At 33.3% G+C, this 15,790-nt stretch overlaps 2 non-coding genes and 1 pseudogene across 2 annotated transcripts; 2 read left to right on the top strand and 1 right to left on the bottom strand.

Moving 5' to 3' along the window:
• The first annotated feature begins 2,253 nt into the window (after nucleotides 1-2,253).
• On the top strand, nucleotides 2,254-2,325 carry TRNAM-CAU (transfer RNA methionine (anticodon CAU)). Its single transcript has one exon. It is a non-coding gene; the product is annotated as a tRNA-Met (tRNA).
• A 1,953-nt stretch (nucleotides 2,326-4,278) lies between these two features.
• Nucleotides 4,279-4,350, top strand: TRNAM-CAU (transfer RNA methionine (anticodon CAU)). Its single transcript has one exon. It is a non-coding gene; the product is annotated as a tRNA-Met (tRNA).
• A 6,055-nt stretch (nucleotides 4,351-10,405) lies between these two features.
• On the bottom strand, nucleotides 10,406-11,228 carry LOC148871226 (wound-induced protein 1 pseudogene; annotated as a pseudogene).
• Between the last annotated feature and the right edge of the window lie 4,562 nt (nucleotides 11,229-15,790).

Genomic DNA, 15,790 nt, shown 5'->3' with positions numbered 1-15,790 from the left:
GGTTTGCTGACCAAATCAATAGTTTTTGGGGAACTAACAGTTCTGGGGTAAAACGGAATCGATGACCTAATCGGTTCTCGATTTTTTAGGTTTGACCCTCCGGTCCGATCTAGTTTTGAAAACCATGATAAGCACTTAGTTTTGAAAACCAAGTAAAGCAAATGCAATCCATCTTTATCTTTGGGTATTCTATTCTCATCCATTTTTTGTTATACAATTCATGAACTTAGTTACCATAGGTAGAATATTGTAAATTTATATATACTATATTATAAAGCGATTAGGTCCTACGTAAGCAGTCCTCTCCTTCTCCGGTTCCCTTTTCTCTGTTCTCTCCTTAAACCTCTCTCCTTTCTCCCTTACCCCTTTTCCAGTTATCTCATTCACTCATGTCAACAATGCTTTGTACTTGCCATGACAACAAATAAATTTTTTCTTTGTAAAAGTATTTTTTTTTTCTTTTTGTATAGAACATTTTTAAGAGATAAAAGTAACCAAAAGATATTAAGAACTTAATTGCCGAAATGTCTATTAATTATCTCTTTCTTGAATATAGTTTTAATTGAATGCCCTATTTATTATATTAGAAAACTTATTTAATATATAAACAATTAAGTGCAATATTTAATATAAGATTATATGTCTAATAATATTATGAATAAATAAATAAATTAATTAATTTGGCTGAATGGTTACTAACCTAAATGTTCTATATATTAGATTAAAAAATATAAATTTTATCTAGACTTAAGTTTATATTAACCCAATATTCTATGCATTTGATTAAAAGTTAATTTAATAAAAAATAAATATATGATGATTAAGAAGGAGAATAATTCCTGGACATGCCTATAAAAAAGGTACAAACTATAGTCCTTATTTTTTCACATTCTAATGATGCATGCGTGTACTAAAATAATTAATTCAAAGAAATAATTAACAATAACATTAATTTATATCATACATAAAAAAGGATTATGTCCACATCAGCGATTCAATAGTCTTAGTTAGGGGTGTCAATGGTATTCGAAAATTCAATTTCGAATTTGAAATTTGACATAATTGAGTTGAATTTGGATATTTCGAATATCATAAGTGGACGAATTCGGATATCCTATTCATATTGTTTACATAATCGAATTGAATTCGTATATGATCTGATTTGATTCAATAAATATTAGAATTCAATCAATTTATTTAATTCTTACTTTTGACCAAAAACCATTGATTTGGTAAAAAACCATTTCACATGAGTGGTTGAACTTCTAACCCATTTGACCTAGTCATCCAGTCATGGGTTACACACTTTATGTACTAAAATTTCTAGAGTCTATAGCTTTGTGTTTGGCAGTTTGAGGGATGATCTTTATATCATTTTGGGATAATGTTTTGAGATCTACGTGTCCTAAATATATACATATATTATATCTTATTTTATATATATATATATATTTGCTAGTCTAACCAGTGACCCGTAACCTAGAGGCATGGCCGGTTCGGTCTCTGGTATAAATAACACTTTATTGGAACTTTCTTGTTCAAATCATCAAAGAAACTTTCTCTCATCCTTGGTGAATGTATTACTCCTACAAAAGAATTAATTATATCCTTAGCAGCATGAGATTTGTGATTTCTCACACCTTGAGAGAAGGAAACAGATGTGCTGATTTCCTTGCGAATGCCGGTATTGATGCTAAATGCCATGTAGCTTTTGATACCATTTCAAATCTTCCGATTGATCTTAAAAAGCTAATGCATGAGGATTATATTAACATCCCTCTGTTACGTATTGATTAGTTAGGTTGTAATGTGGTTTGCTTGTTTATTTTGGGTGGGTTAAGGCGAGAGCATTTTGTTTTGGGCTTGGGACAGGCGGGCCATGTCTTCCCCTATTATATTTATTTTCCCTTCTGCTAATGATTAATAAAATTTGTAGGTAGCCGCCCCCTCCACCTGCAAAAAACTTTGGGGGTTTAACCTATAAATTTAAAAAAAAAACATTAAAAACTCGATTGTGAAAAAACAACTAACCTCGCTTGTTTGATGAATTGCATAAAGTATATGATATCTTTCATTGCTTTCTTATGAAACGGTTTTTATAGTTTAGTAATGGATTATTTGATAGCAGATCTAAAGGTTAGATCAAGAGCTAATTAGTTCAAATTTAGTTGTGTTTCATTTTGATGCATTTCTTTTATCAAGATACAATTATAAAAATAATTTTAATAAGTTGAAGAAGTATAAAATTACTAAATCAGAGTGGCGCAGCGGAAGCGTGGTGGGCCCATAACCCACAGGTCCCAGGATCGAAACCTGGCTCTGATATAGCGATATGCACAATAATGCTTCCAAAACTAATTTTTTAAGCTTAGATGGCATAATTCCAGATTTTGGGTTAAGATAAATGTGGAGTACAGATAAACTTGTAAAAGGGGTATAAATGGATCTAATTCAAATTCGGATATTAATTTTCAATTCGATTCAAATTTGATTAATTAATTATTTTAGATAATTAATAAATATATAAAATAAATATTTTATTGATATAAAGTATATGAATATATAAATTTTATATAACTTAATTATTATATATTTATAAATTATATAAAATAATTTATATATCATATATAAGAATTAAATAATCAGTCGAATTTAAATATTTATCGAATCGAATCAGGTTATATCCAAATTCGACTTATTAGATATTCAAATTATCCAATTCAATTTAATTATGTCAAATATCGAATTCGAAATCAAATTTTTGAATACCATTGACACCCCTACTTATAAACTTGATTCATGGGGTTCTGACTGAACCACCAATGGGAATATGACCCTCTTAACTCCCAGGAGACATTTCTTGTGCTAGTTGCTTTAAATAGTTCATCTGCACCCTAGAACAAAACCCATAGTAGTAGGGGTGTAAACGGATCGAGTTCGAATCAGATTAGGAAATATCCGAATTCTAATTTGATTAGAAATCCAATATCCGAATTCGATTTGATATCCGACAGATATTGTAAATTAATATCTGAATTTGAATCTGATTAAATTTTCAAATTTCCGATTTGATTCGAATTCGATTAATTAATTATTTTAGATAATTAATAAATATATAAAATAAATATTTTATTGTCATAAAGTATATAAATATATAAATTATTTATATAACTTAATTATTATATATATTATATAAAATATTTTATATATTATATAAGAATTAAATAAGCGGTCGAATTCGAATATTTATCAAATCGAATTAGGTCATATCCGAATTTAAATCCGATTAACTATTCGGTAAGAATAGAATATCCAAATTCGACTGATTAACTATTCGAATTATCTGAATTCAATTCGATTATCTTGAATATCAAATTCAAAATCAGACTTTCCAATACACCCCCATATAGTAATGTAGTAAAGAAATTCTGAAACGTTCTTACAAAAGCTGTTCTTATGAATCTGCAATGGCTTATGTATGGAAGTAAGAAGGAAAACATTAACCATTGCAATTTTTTTCTTGTTTTGAGAGAGCTCCTTGGTTTTTGGGTCAAACTCGGTTGTCACAACTCACAATTGATAGTTGGTTTGATTTTGGCTACGTCAGAACAGTTTATAACCAGTTTGGGTCCATTCAATTTATCCCAAATAAGATCCATCCATTGACAGCTCTATGGTACAGAATGGTTTTGACAATACCATTTTTTCTTTATTTTTTTTTTGTTTTATCTTCAATGACCCCACATTCACAAAAATGTTCTAATGTGCTTCTAACAAGATTTATAACTACACATTTCAAACATGTGTTGTATCCGAAAATATGCTCGCAATATGTTGGAAGCGTATTGTAACGTTTTACTGGGAGCATATTTGGATTCTTTTAATTGTTTAATTCCATATCTAGAATCTTCTAAGATTCTATGTATTAAAATTTTACAATGCTACTTGTTTAAAAGATATATATATATATATATAATCGTTAAAAAAATGCACATGGATTGGACTGGTCCTATGGGCCACAGAGCCCAGCCAAGCTTGGGCTTCCTCGTCAAACGACTGTAGGTTTTGCCCAAACCCCAATTTAAGGCAGCCCCAGGCGTGGTACTACGTACTTTAGGCTTGCTTGTGATGGTGGCATAATAGGTATTTGAAGGTTAGATCAAGAGTTCATTTTAGTTCAAATTTAGTTGTGCTTCAAATTGATACATGTTTTCTTTTTTTGTCAAGATACAAATATAAAAACAATTTTAATGATTTGATGGAATATAAAATTAATAAATCAGAGTGGCGCAGCGGAAGCGTGGTGGGCCCATAACCCACAGGTCCCAGGATCGAAACCTGGCTCTGATATGGCGATATGCATGGTGTAATGCTTCTAAAACCATTTTTTTAAGCTTAGAAGGCATAATTCCAGATTTTGGGTTAGATATATGTGGATTACTGGACTTTGAATTTGAGCTGTCTAAGTGTTTCATTAGATAATCTTCTTACAGTATGCCTTAATTTCCATCAACGATGCAAATTATATCCAAATACTGAATTAGCTGTCTACATGATGATTGAAAATTAATATCTGAATTCAAATTTGATTAAATATTTGAATATTCGGTTCGATTTAAATTTGATTAATTAATTATTTTAAATAATTAATAAATATATAAAATCAAATCATGAGACATCTCTTGCACCAATTGCTTTAAATAGTCCATCTGCACCCTAGAACAAAACCCATATTAGTGTAGTAAGGGAATTCTGAAACGTTGTTACAAAAGCTGTTCTTATGAATCTGCAATGCCTTATGCGGGGAAGTAAGAAGGAAAGCATTAGTCATTGCAATATTTTTCTTGTTGTTTTGAGAGAGCTCCTTGGTTTTTGGGTCAAAGTATATAGTCACAACTCACAATTGATAATTGGTTTGATTTTGGCTTACATCTATTTTATAGAACAGTTTATAACCAGTTTGGGTCCATTCGCTTTATCCCAAACAAGACCCATCCCATTGACAGCTCTATGCTACATAATGGTTTTGACAATACCATTTTTTTTTTCTGTTTTTTTGGTTGTCTTCAACGACCCCACATCCACAAACATGTTCCGATGTGCTTCCAACAACATTTATAACTACACATTTCAAACATGTGTTGTATCTGAAAATCTGCTCCCAATTGTTGGAAGCGTATTATAACATGTTTTATTGGGAGCATATCTGGATTCTTTTAGGTTTTGTATGTTGTATCTCTGACCCCGAACTCAAATATCCTGCCCTGTCCCTGTCTTGTACCTCAATAGCGTTAGTAATTTCAATTCCATCCTCTTCCCCAACGAGGATCGGGAACCGTCAAATTTGCCTTGCCACTAGGAGTGTTAACGGTATTTGAAAATCTGATTTTGAATTTGATATTTGACATAATTGAATCGAGTTTGGATAATTCGAATATCTAATTGGTTGAATTTAGATATCCTATTCTTACTATTCTTACTGAATGTTTAATCGGATTCGAATTTGGATATGACCTGTTTCGATTTGATAAATATCTGAATTTGACCGATTATTTAATTCTTATATATAATATATAAAATGTTTTATATAATTTATATATAATAATTAAGTTATATAAATAGTTTATATATTTATATATTTTATATCAATAAATATTTATTAATTATCTAAAATAATTAATTAATCGAATCAAATATTTGAATATTTAATCGATTTGAATTCGGATATCAAATTTTCTAATCGGATTCGAATTCAAATATTGCCTGATCTGATTTGAATTCCATCTGTTTACACCCCTACCTGCCACGCCCGATCATGCTAAACATGTTAAAATGCTGGAATCATTTTAATTCAGCCACTCTAGAGCAGATATCCACTAACAACAATGATCATCAAAACATTTGGATTTCGATGATGGAATCATTTATTTATAATATAACCCATGTGATGCATGTATACATGCTAAAGATAAATAAAGCCCCGTTTAGTTCATAGGAATAGGCGTTTGGAATCGGAATCGTAATCGGAATGGGTTATTCCGATTCCAAATGTGTGGTTGGATGGAATCAAAATTCCATTCCCATTCTTGTTGGAATGGAATTCCCCCATTTGAGGGAATGGCCATTCCCTACCCCTCTCTTGGGAATTAAATCCCATTCCTGCTGATTTTAATTCTCATTTACTATGGAAATGGATCATTCCGATTCTGATTCCAAAGGATTTCAATTCTCATTTTGATTCCGATTCTGATTACAAACCAAACGGGGCCTAAAATATTTTTCTTTATTAAAGTAGAATAAAATAAATGATTTATTGAATCAATTTATCTAAGGCAATACTTGGCTTTATACTTCGGTGGGTAAAGATTTATGCTATCAAAGAATTTCACTTGTAAAAGCATGCATATGCACGGGGAGAGGCAGTTCAGTAGTTTGTTTTGTTATTACTGTGTGTATAAAGTCCGGAGGCCGGAGCATGGAGGAGAATTCCATTGCATCGAGACTCAAGATTATCATCGAGGGTGACTCTAAGTTCATGATAGACTGTTCAAACATGCAAGTGGAGTCTCCGTGGAGGCCGAAGCCTATCATCGAAGACTGCTTAATCGAAGACTGCTTAACTTTGCTCGATCGGGATGATGGAGGGGTAATGCGGTTTACCGTCATATCTTTTTCGTGAAGCCAACGAAGTTGTTGTTGGTCAGCTAATCGTGCTCATTCATTTTCTACTCAATGTTTCTAATATTCATGTCTTTTGCTCTTATGACTTATTAATTGTTTTGTTTTTGGGACGTGCTATTCTTCATCTTGTGTATAGGGGTGTTGTTGATCGGTCAGCTAATCTTGTGTATAGGGGTGCATGTCGGGCGGGTTGGGCCAATTTTAGGGTCAATCCGGGCCCAACTTTAAAATTTGGGCTTATGGCCCGAGTTCGGACCAAATCCAAGGTGAAGTCTGTTTTCCCAATTTGAGGCCAGTTCGCACTGTAATTTGATGAATTCGGATTGGGCTTGGGCCTGGGTTGGGCTTGCGTTGGTCAATGAACCCACGCTAGCTGTACTTGCCGGGTGAGAAGGTTGTACTACCGAAGCTGATTTGTTCTTGTCAACAGTTGCCGGTCTGTTGTCACTCCCGCTGTATCGGCGATAATTATCACTATGGGCCTTTTCTTGGAACAACAATTTTGCTTTCAAGGCTAGGTTCCTTGCTTCCTGCACACTAAGAACCATCTGTACACCATTTTTATCTCTAATAGACGGTCTCAAACCGCTCAGATAACGGGCTACCTGCTGGTTATCTGTTTCAGATAATTGATTTCTTTAAGTTAATATTAAAAATTCAGATGTATATTCATTAACAGTACGGGAACCCTGCGCTCACCGTTGGTATGATTCAAACATGTACTGTTCATAATCTGGGGGTAAAAATCTACCCCTGATTAACTATTTCATGCGCCTCCAGGTTCGAACAGGACCCCTTCCTTCTTTGATCCGGGTCTCTCTCATGTGTTCCCACCAAACGGATGCACCTCCTTTTAGTCGGAAGGCTACTAGTTTGACTCTCCGTTCTTCTGAGATTTCCATATACTCGAAGAAATGATCGACTTCTGGAGGACCATTGAATTCTAACTCATCATCACTACCATTGTCAAGAATTAGGCGCCGGGATGCAGCGTTGATGGGCGGTCTGTCGTGGTCGTCTCCTTCGATTGGATGTGGATTTTCCTGGTTCCGTGGAACAACCTCCCGTAACAAGGTTGGCAGTTGTTCAGCCATCTCTGCCAACTACTGTTCGATGTTATGTGTGGCCGTGCACTACTCTTCGATTGCTCTCCAAACAACTGGGAACCCCTGATCTCCGTCATGGGGTGGGTTGCGTCTGCTACCGTCTTGGTTGGCCATCTGACTGGGCAAACTCCCTGCTCTGATACCACCTGACGCAGCATGGAAGCAAGGCTGGCTATGCAAGCACCGGACGAACACAAGCTTCTAGCGAAGCAAGAATGAAAATCTCTAGAGGAGAGAGAAAAGTTGGTGAAAATTGAAGTGTAAATCTGAAGTGTGTATTAGCTTGGAAAGAGCAACTTTTATAGTACATTTGGAAATTGTAGAAGAACTAGGAAAGAACAATTAAGATAGATATCAAAACATCTAATTTGCTAGGATCGAACTCTTCTTGATCTTGGTCTTGATAGGATCGAACTCTTCTTGATCTTGATGAGTCTTGGATTCTTGAATTCTTGATGAATCTTGGATTCTTGAATTCTTGATGAGTCTTGGATTCTTGAATTATCCTTACCCTTCTCCTTATCCTAGGAGTTGCCGCCCCTATAGTGAGATGGGCCTTGGGATGGGCCTCCATCAATTTTAAAGTATGGAAAATCAACTGAAAAACTAATGAAAGATTAGTAAAAATTAATAAAAATACTGAAATTGCAATAATAATATTACTTTTTGCTGAAATTAAATTTTGGTGAAATTTTATAAAAAATCAACTTGAAATTATTGAAATTTTAAATATTAATCAAAATTTACTGATAAATTCATTTTTGCTAAAAATTAATAAAAACGACTGAAGCTTAATGAAAAAAAATACTGAAAACCGATAGTAATTATGAAAATGAACATTTTGACTACTGAAAATTGTTGAAAAACTATTGAAAATGCAAAGATTACTAAAAATTATTGAGAAATGCTGAAAATGAATGAAAAAATTATGGAATTACCGAAAATGCAAAATAATTCTGAAAATTAATTTAAAACTTAAAAAAATACTTAAAATAAATCAAGATTTGTTGAAATTAATTTTCAAGTGGCCAACAATCAGGCTATCCGCTTGATCTTTTTTGTGTTAAAATACAACACTAACAAATATTAGGTAAAAATAATTATTTTATTAAGTAATTATCAACAATTTATTATTTTTGTTAAGAATATTAATAATTAATCAAAATTACTATATTAATCAATTATTTTTGTAACAAATTATTAAAATAAAGATTAAATATTTTAAATAGCATTTCATTCCTTATTTATCAGTTTTTGTTGATTTATCGAAGGTTCAAAATATTGATACGCCCGATACGCCAATAGGGGCATGTCGGGTGATATTGACACACCCTCTGAAGGGGTGTGTCAGGGAGCTCCCGGAATGATACGTATTGGCCGATACAGGCTGATACTTTGAACCTTGGTTTTACCTTCCCTTGACAAATCCTATGCATCGCACAAGTCCCCATGTAAAAAATTAATATATCAATTTGATACTTTTTGCCATCAAATTGGATATTACATTTTCCCCTGCATTGCACGGGTCCCCACTAGTTAGTATTTTTATTTGTATAAATTTTTTTAGATTAAAAATCACTTTTGGAGATAAATGTAGATTTGAGAAATTACTTGTTCCACTAGCTTACAAAATATTAATTTTTATTTAATTAGAAATATTGAACATACAAATTTGTTATTTGTACAAATTACATGTAGACTTTATTATTATTATTATTATTATTATTATTATTATTATTATTATTATTATTATTATTATTATTATCATTATTGTTTTGGTTTTCATAAGATGAAGGTTTGCTTAGTGATTGGCTTAATATGTTTAAGGCTTAAGCAATCGAGTGATTTGGGTTCAAAATCCCACTAACTAAAATTTAAGCATACACGTTCGGAAAAACAAATTTTATCCATCGTATCATCCCATATTGGCACGTATCAATCGTTACAATATGGGCTACAAATGCATATTGTTGCATGACAAATGCTCAGTTTGGAAGGAGTACAAATGCAAATATGTAGAGTGCAAAATCTTATATTTTGTATTATTTTGTATGTATTTGCACTGTATATATTTGCATTTGTACTCCTTCCAAACTGAGCCTAAATAGATACCAACTTATTCATAGCCAATCCCGTATCCCCTACCTGATATTGATGTCGTTGGTACATGATATTTAAATCCTTGATTTGGTGACCTGAAAGATGATTCCAATCTAATGATTTTTTAGGAAATTTACAGCATCGCTTCAAATTTCTCTCTCTCCCTCTCTCAGTCATGGAGGTCCCCGCCTTGTGAATTAAAATCTAGAGCCTAGCATATAGTGAGTGCAGAATCATTCAAATCATGGTTTTTGAACCACGGTTGACAATCTAACCATTTGGCTAAAATTGTTGAATCGGCCAATAATCCATTGACTCAAATAATCAAACCATTGATCCATTCAATAATTTTGACTATTTTTTATTTTTAAAAATCTTTATTGTCAGAATAGGCACTGCATGATCAAACCTGACCCAGAAATCAGTTCCCGATCATATTTTAAAACATTGGTTATAATATAGCAATATCTAATCTTGATCATCAAACTAACAAAAATTTGGATACGATCTCGTGAAGATAAAGCACAATTACAAACCACCACCTTTCATTAATCATTTTACGAAGATGCAAACACGATATTGATTACAGTCTGAGACACGGACCCATGAAAAAAGGACTAATGTCTTCTCATCGCTTAACGCATCAGGACACAGAAAACTAATAAACAGACACACAGCGAACACCTCTAATCTCTTAGTGTGCAACTGCTGGTTCCACAGCCAGGGAACTTGGGTTGATTAAAATTAAATAGCCAGGAGAAGGCCGGGAACAGACTTGCCCGTAACGTTGGTAAACTGGCTCTGCCACAGCCAGGGAAAGCGAATCGACGAGGACGATGGGGATAGGGATGGTTTGGTGGGGTCTCCAAAACAGGTGACCGTAAGGGACGTATCGAAGTACTCCCTGAGTTGGGTAATCATCCCACCATCAGCCACCGTCCAAGCGTGAACCCAGGAGACACAAGGGTTGTGATCGCAACCTTCGACGAGAACTGTGGTTCCAAAAGCCGCGAAGGAGAGGGGAACAAATACGAAAGATTCGTCCCATGACACACTACCCGTCAATAATCGCATCAAATACAGGTGAGAAGGTGGCCCATGGAACCACCACTCGATGTCCGATGCCAGCAGCCTCTGGACCCTCTCAACGTCTCCACCACTTAAGGCTTCATACAGGGCGCGGACCACCCTTATACTGGATTCTTCCTCTTCCTCCACAATTTCCTGTGACTCTGAGTTAGCCAGTTCTGCTACTCAGTAGTCACTATTCACTAGCTAAGCAAAAACAAACCAAACTAAGATTTGTATAGCGAGTAGTGAACTGAACATGAATGCAGGAGGGACGGGGGCTTGTTATATAGATAATAGAACGCAACGGAGGAGATCACATCGTTTGTCCCCTTGCTACACAAAATTTTCTGTTCCGGATCAATAGCAATCTGTCACAAATCAGGAGGAAAATTGGCTGTGTGGCAGATTGCTATTGGTCCGGGACAGAATTTTCTGTTCCTGAGGGACAGACGATGTGAATTCCAAGGTTTTTTAAAATTGGATTGGATTGGGAACCGTTTTGGAGTCCAGTTTCTGGGTCAAATGGTCCAACCGCCTGGTTCAAATAGACAGCCTGTTTTGATAAAAAATTAAATAAAAAAAAAAAACAGAAAAAGGCCAAAAACCATTTTCAAGTCAATGATTCATTGGCTAAATCAATGGTTTTTGGCCAAAAGACGATTTTGGAATAAAACTGAACAAGTCAAATGACCAGTTCCTAATTTTTTCAATCCGATCTGATTGATGAATTCCCAACATGCATATCTCAGCACATATTGGGAACATTTCCCGTACTTGTCATTGAGAGACATTTCCAATACACAGTTAGGATATGCCTAGGGTGCCGGTGTGAGCTCGTGATGGATAAGAAATTAAGAAGATGGGTCCTCTCGAAAAGGCCTAATCAACTGCCAACATCATATGTTCCAATACCCTACCACGCCTTACATCTCATACATGGTGGATCCCAATGTTATGGTGGGCCTAGTTTAATAGCGAGATGTGCGGTATCTGATCAAGTTGGTATGGTGTTGGAATTTGTTTTGTTGGTAGGTGATCGCAATTCCTCTTGCGACCACTTGGTTGGAGGACCACAGGCCCCATAATTAGCCAAAACACTTTTTTTTTAACCCTACATTGTTGCGGCCCAGTTATCAAATACGAATAGGAAGAGATTTAATGCAAATTTCTGAATTCCACTATACTGTAGATTTAAAAACATTCAAAATGTCAAATACCCACATTCTATATATCAACACCCGCCTCAAAATTAACATCCATTCTGAGCTATCACCTACCCTAATAGTACTTTGAGCCTAAGAATTCTAAAACCGTCATTCTCCCAATATGAAATATGTGATCACCTGACAGCATGGAATTGATTTCAGTTTGGGCCATTTGGATTAACCCAACCAACCAGTTTCACTTTTCCTCTTTCTTCTTTCTCTGAAAAAACAAAGAAAAGCGCCCGACCAATCAACTGAAAAGTCTGGAATCATAAAACAGGTTTATTTATAAAAATTTATGGATGGATTTTAATTGGTCAAAACTCTTTTTCATATCATATCTTTTTTGCATCATAATTTTTTCCCAAAATTAAAACATAAGGCAAAGCATTCTGTTTTGGATTCTGCTACCAAAAAGCTAGGACAGCCGCACATCGGGAATATCTCCCTTATCAAGAGCTGTTTCCGATTTGCGGCTATGGTGGTTTATATATCCCCCTATTTATACTTGCATCAACATTATATATTTGACACCTGCACACTGATGGTGCGAGACTGCGAGGGACCCTGGTTCAATCACGGATCAGGTTTAGGAGTCGGAACATCAATACGGCGCCCTTGACCAAAATAATACGATTGGGTGAACCCGTATCCGAATAAGGGTGCCATGACTCATGAGATGAGCCCAGAGTTTAAAAGCATTTTTTTTTTTTTTGTTTTTTTTCCCTTTTCTATAAGCTAGGGTACCCTATTTTGAAAGATTTTACTGTCAGAATCAGATTTTTGGGATTCAAATTTCGCTAATTTTTTACCTAAATCCGCCCAAATTACAAACATCTTATGTAGTGTTTGGAATGGATGCCATTTTTTGAGAGAATTTTTTTTTTATTTTTTTTATTTTTTATTTGACACCATTGTTTGATGTTGTATAGGCATTTTTAATTGACATATCATCGTACTGTTGGTAGCAATAGTAAAATAGTAAAGAGATGGGAAAAACCAATAGGGTCGTTATCTTGGACCACACCTTTTCTGATTTCTAAGGAATGCTATAAGAAAACATATTTCAGAAAAATCACATAGCCAAACATCAGGCATTGTCTAAATCTTAAACCTTAAACCCTACCCAAAACCTCAATCCTAAACCCAACAACCAATATTTTAAAACCCTAAACCTTACACCATTAAACCATAAGCCTTAAAACCTAAACTCAAAACCCCTAAACCCTTAAACTAGTATTAAACCCTAAAATATAACCTTGGTCGGAAGCCAGTGGACCTCGAATGAAAAATTAAAAAATAATGATTTCACCCATCAAACCTTATGGCTAGCATTTTTCAAGTCATGCAACCTTACCTCGGTGCTCTGATGTATCAATATTTGTTTTGAGCCGCTCCCACTAAACAAGCTAATAAATAATTCAGAAGAAAACCATTTTGTTCAGATGATAAGGTCACCGAACAGAAATAAATAAATAAAAGTTGAATGGTATCATATTTGGGTGATCTTGTATGGGATCCATCTCACAAAGCACTTCCCAAAGTGGTTGGCCCAAGCACAAGAGAGGGTCCTTTTGACAGCGCAAAGCTGTCAAGATTAGACAGAAATATATTTCTATATCATACGTTAGTCTGTGTATATCATATACTAGTGGTAACCCGTGTGATGTACAGGTAATTTTATTAAGCTAAAATTAAATAATAAAAACTTATAAGAGTAGATAATTACTTTACATTTTCACTTTTAAATAATTAATATTTTATGTGTTCTTTTTAATATTTTTTGTAATATAAAAACAACAATAATTAATTTTAGCTAGGGTTGTTTATCAAATTGATGAAACCAATTAAATCGATTAATCTGAACCAAATTGATATGAGTTGGTCGGTTTTCTAGTATTTCTGGTCAGCTTTGGTTCAGTAATTCCCAGCCTAATTATATCGGGTTAGTTTCGGTTTGACCATTTGTAAACCGAACAAAATCGAACTGACCCAATCATAGACATATATTAATGTTTTATATTTTAAATATAACATTTTAATACAGAAAAGTGAAAAAATTGTCATGTTTCTTAGTTTAAAATATTTTATATTGTAAATTTAAAAATTTTAATTTACTTTTAATAATAACATTGCAATTTTTAAATTTAAATTTAGTTTTTTTAAGTTTAAATCTTTTGAACTGACTAACCAAACAGAAAACCAATCTAAATCGATACAACCTGACTTGGCCAATTTTCAGTGATGGTTAATGGTTAATCGATTCCAAAAATAATTCTTGAGGTGGTTTGGACTAGTTTGGTCCAATTGAGAATGTCATCAACTCCTTTCTGAAGTCTAAATGCCTTTGAAACTATAATAATTACTTTTAGAGCTTTATTAGAGTTGGTGAACTTATCTAGGCTTTGAAGTTTGAATGTAAAGAATATTGTTCTGAAATTTGAATGTTGAGTTTTGAAAAATGACAATTGACCATTTTAACCTTTGATATGAAAAGTTTGTTTAACTATTTAACAATTTAATTCATGATTAATTAAATGAATATAAAATAATTAATAAAAATAAAATTGATAAAAATTATAAATTATTAAATATCTTTAAAGAACTGACCATTTATTAATTAATTAATAAGATAATAAATTATTACATAATTATTAATTTAAGTAATTAATTAATGATTAATAATTTATTATTATTGTTATTAATCACTCTTATAATTAATTAAAATAATTACTTATTAAATAGAAAAATTAAATAATTTAATAATGAGAATTATTAATTATGAATTTATAGAATAATTAAATCATTAGTTAGGTAATTAAATAATACATATATAAATAATAATTTATAATAGTATTTCATTAATAATTATATAATGAGATAATTAAGTAATTAGAATTAACTATTTAAATGATAATTTTTAAAAACTTCTTCATTATCAATATTTTATTTATATTATTATTGTCTGCATTATTATTATTATTATTATTATTTTTTATTATTGTATACAGTAATTATAGCATTTATAAAAAGAGCAACCATTTGGGTTATTTTTGGAAAACAAAAGTGAATATTATTATTATAGTTTTTTGTCTGAAAATAAAATGGAAGTTGAACACTCTTAATGCCTCTTAAAGTAATTAAGATATAAGAGATAAGAGGTATTAAGATCAAACGAAGAGGCATGGTTATTAGCCTAAACACTTTCTTTTTGTCTAATGCTATACCTCCACAGTCCCACAGTCTACATAAAAATATCATAATGTTTCTTTGACCATTAACATGGCGGAAACTTGGGCCACATGGGAGGCCCATAACTTGAAAACGAACTTCTCTAATCATTCCATCATCATCGAAGGTGGCCCTTTGCTTGTGATCCCTTGTCTCAAGCATCTCAACAACCCCCCTAGAATATAGGAAACGTCATAGAGGAGTGCTTGGAAATGAAGAACCGTGCAAATGAAGAGATTCTCTACAATCACGTGTATCGGGAGGCCAATCAAACTGCACTTGGCTCGCCAATCAAGCTCTTTCTTCTCTTCAGGGTTCAGTTTGTCTCAATCTCATTGAGCTTCCATGGAATTCAGCTTTCACTACAAGAAAATCCAGTTAAGCCGACGGTGTTAA

This window comes from Nelumbo lutea, chromosome 2 (assembly GCF_056320005.1).
Source record: "Nelumbo lutea isolate HS-2025 chromosome 2, American lotus-T2T, whole genome shotgun sequence".
Classification (NCBI taxonomy): domain Eukaryota; kingdom Viridiplantae; phylum Streptophyta; class Magnoliopsida; order Proteales; family Nelumbonaceae; genus Nelumbo; species Nelumbo lutea.
The sequence above is the reverse complement of the archived record's forward strand: the minus strand, read 5'-3'. Positions and strand labels throughout refer to the sequence as shown.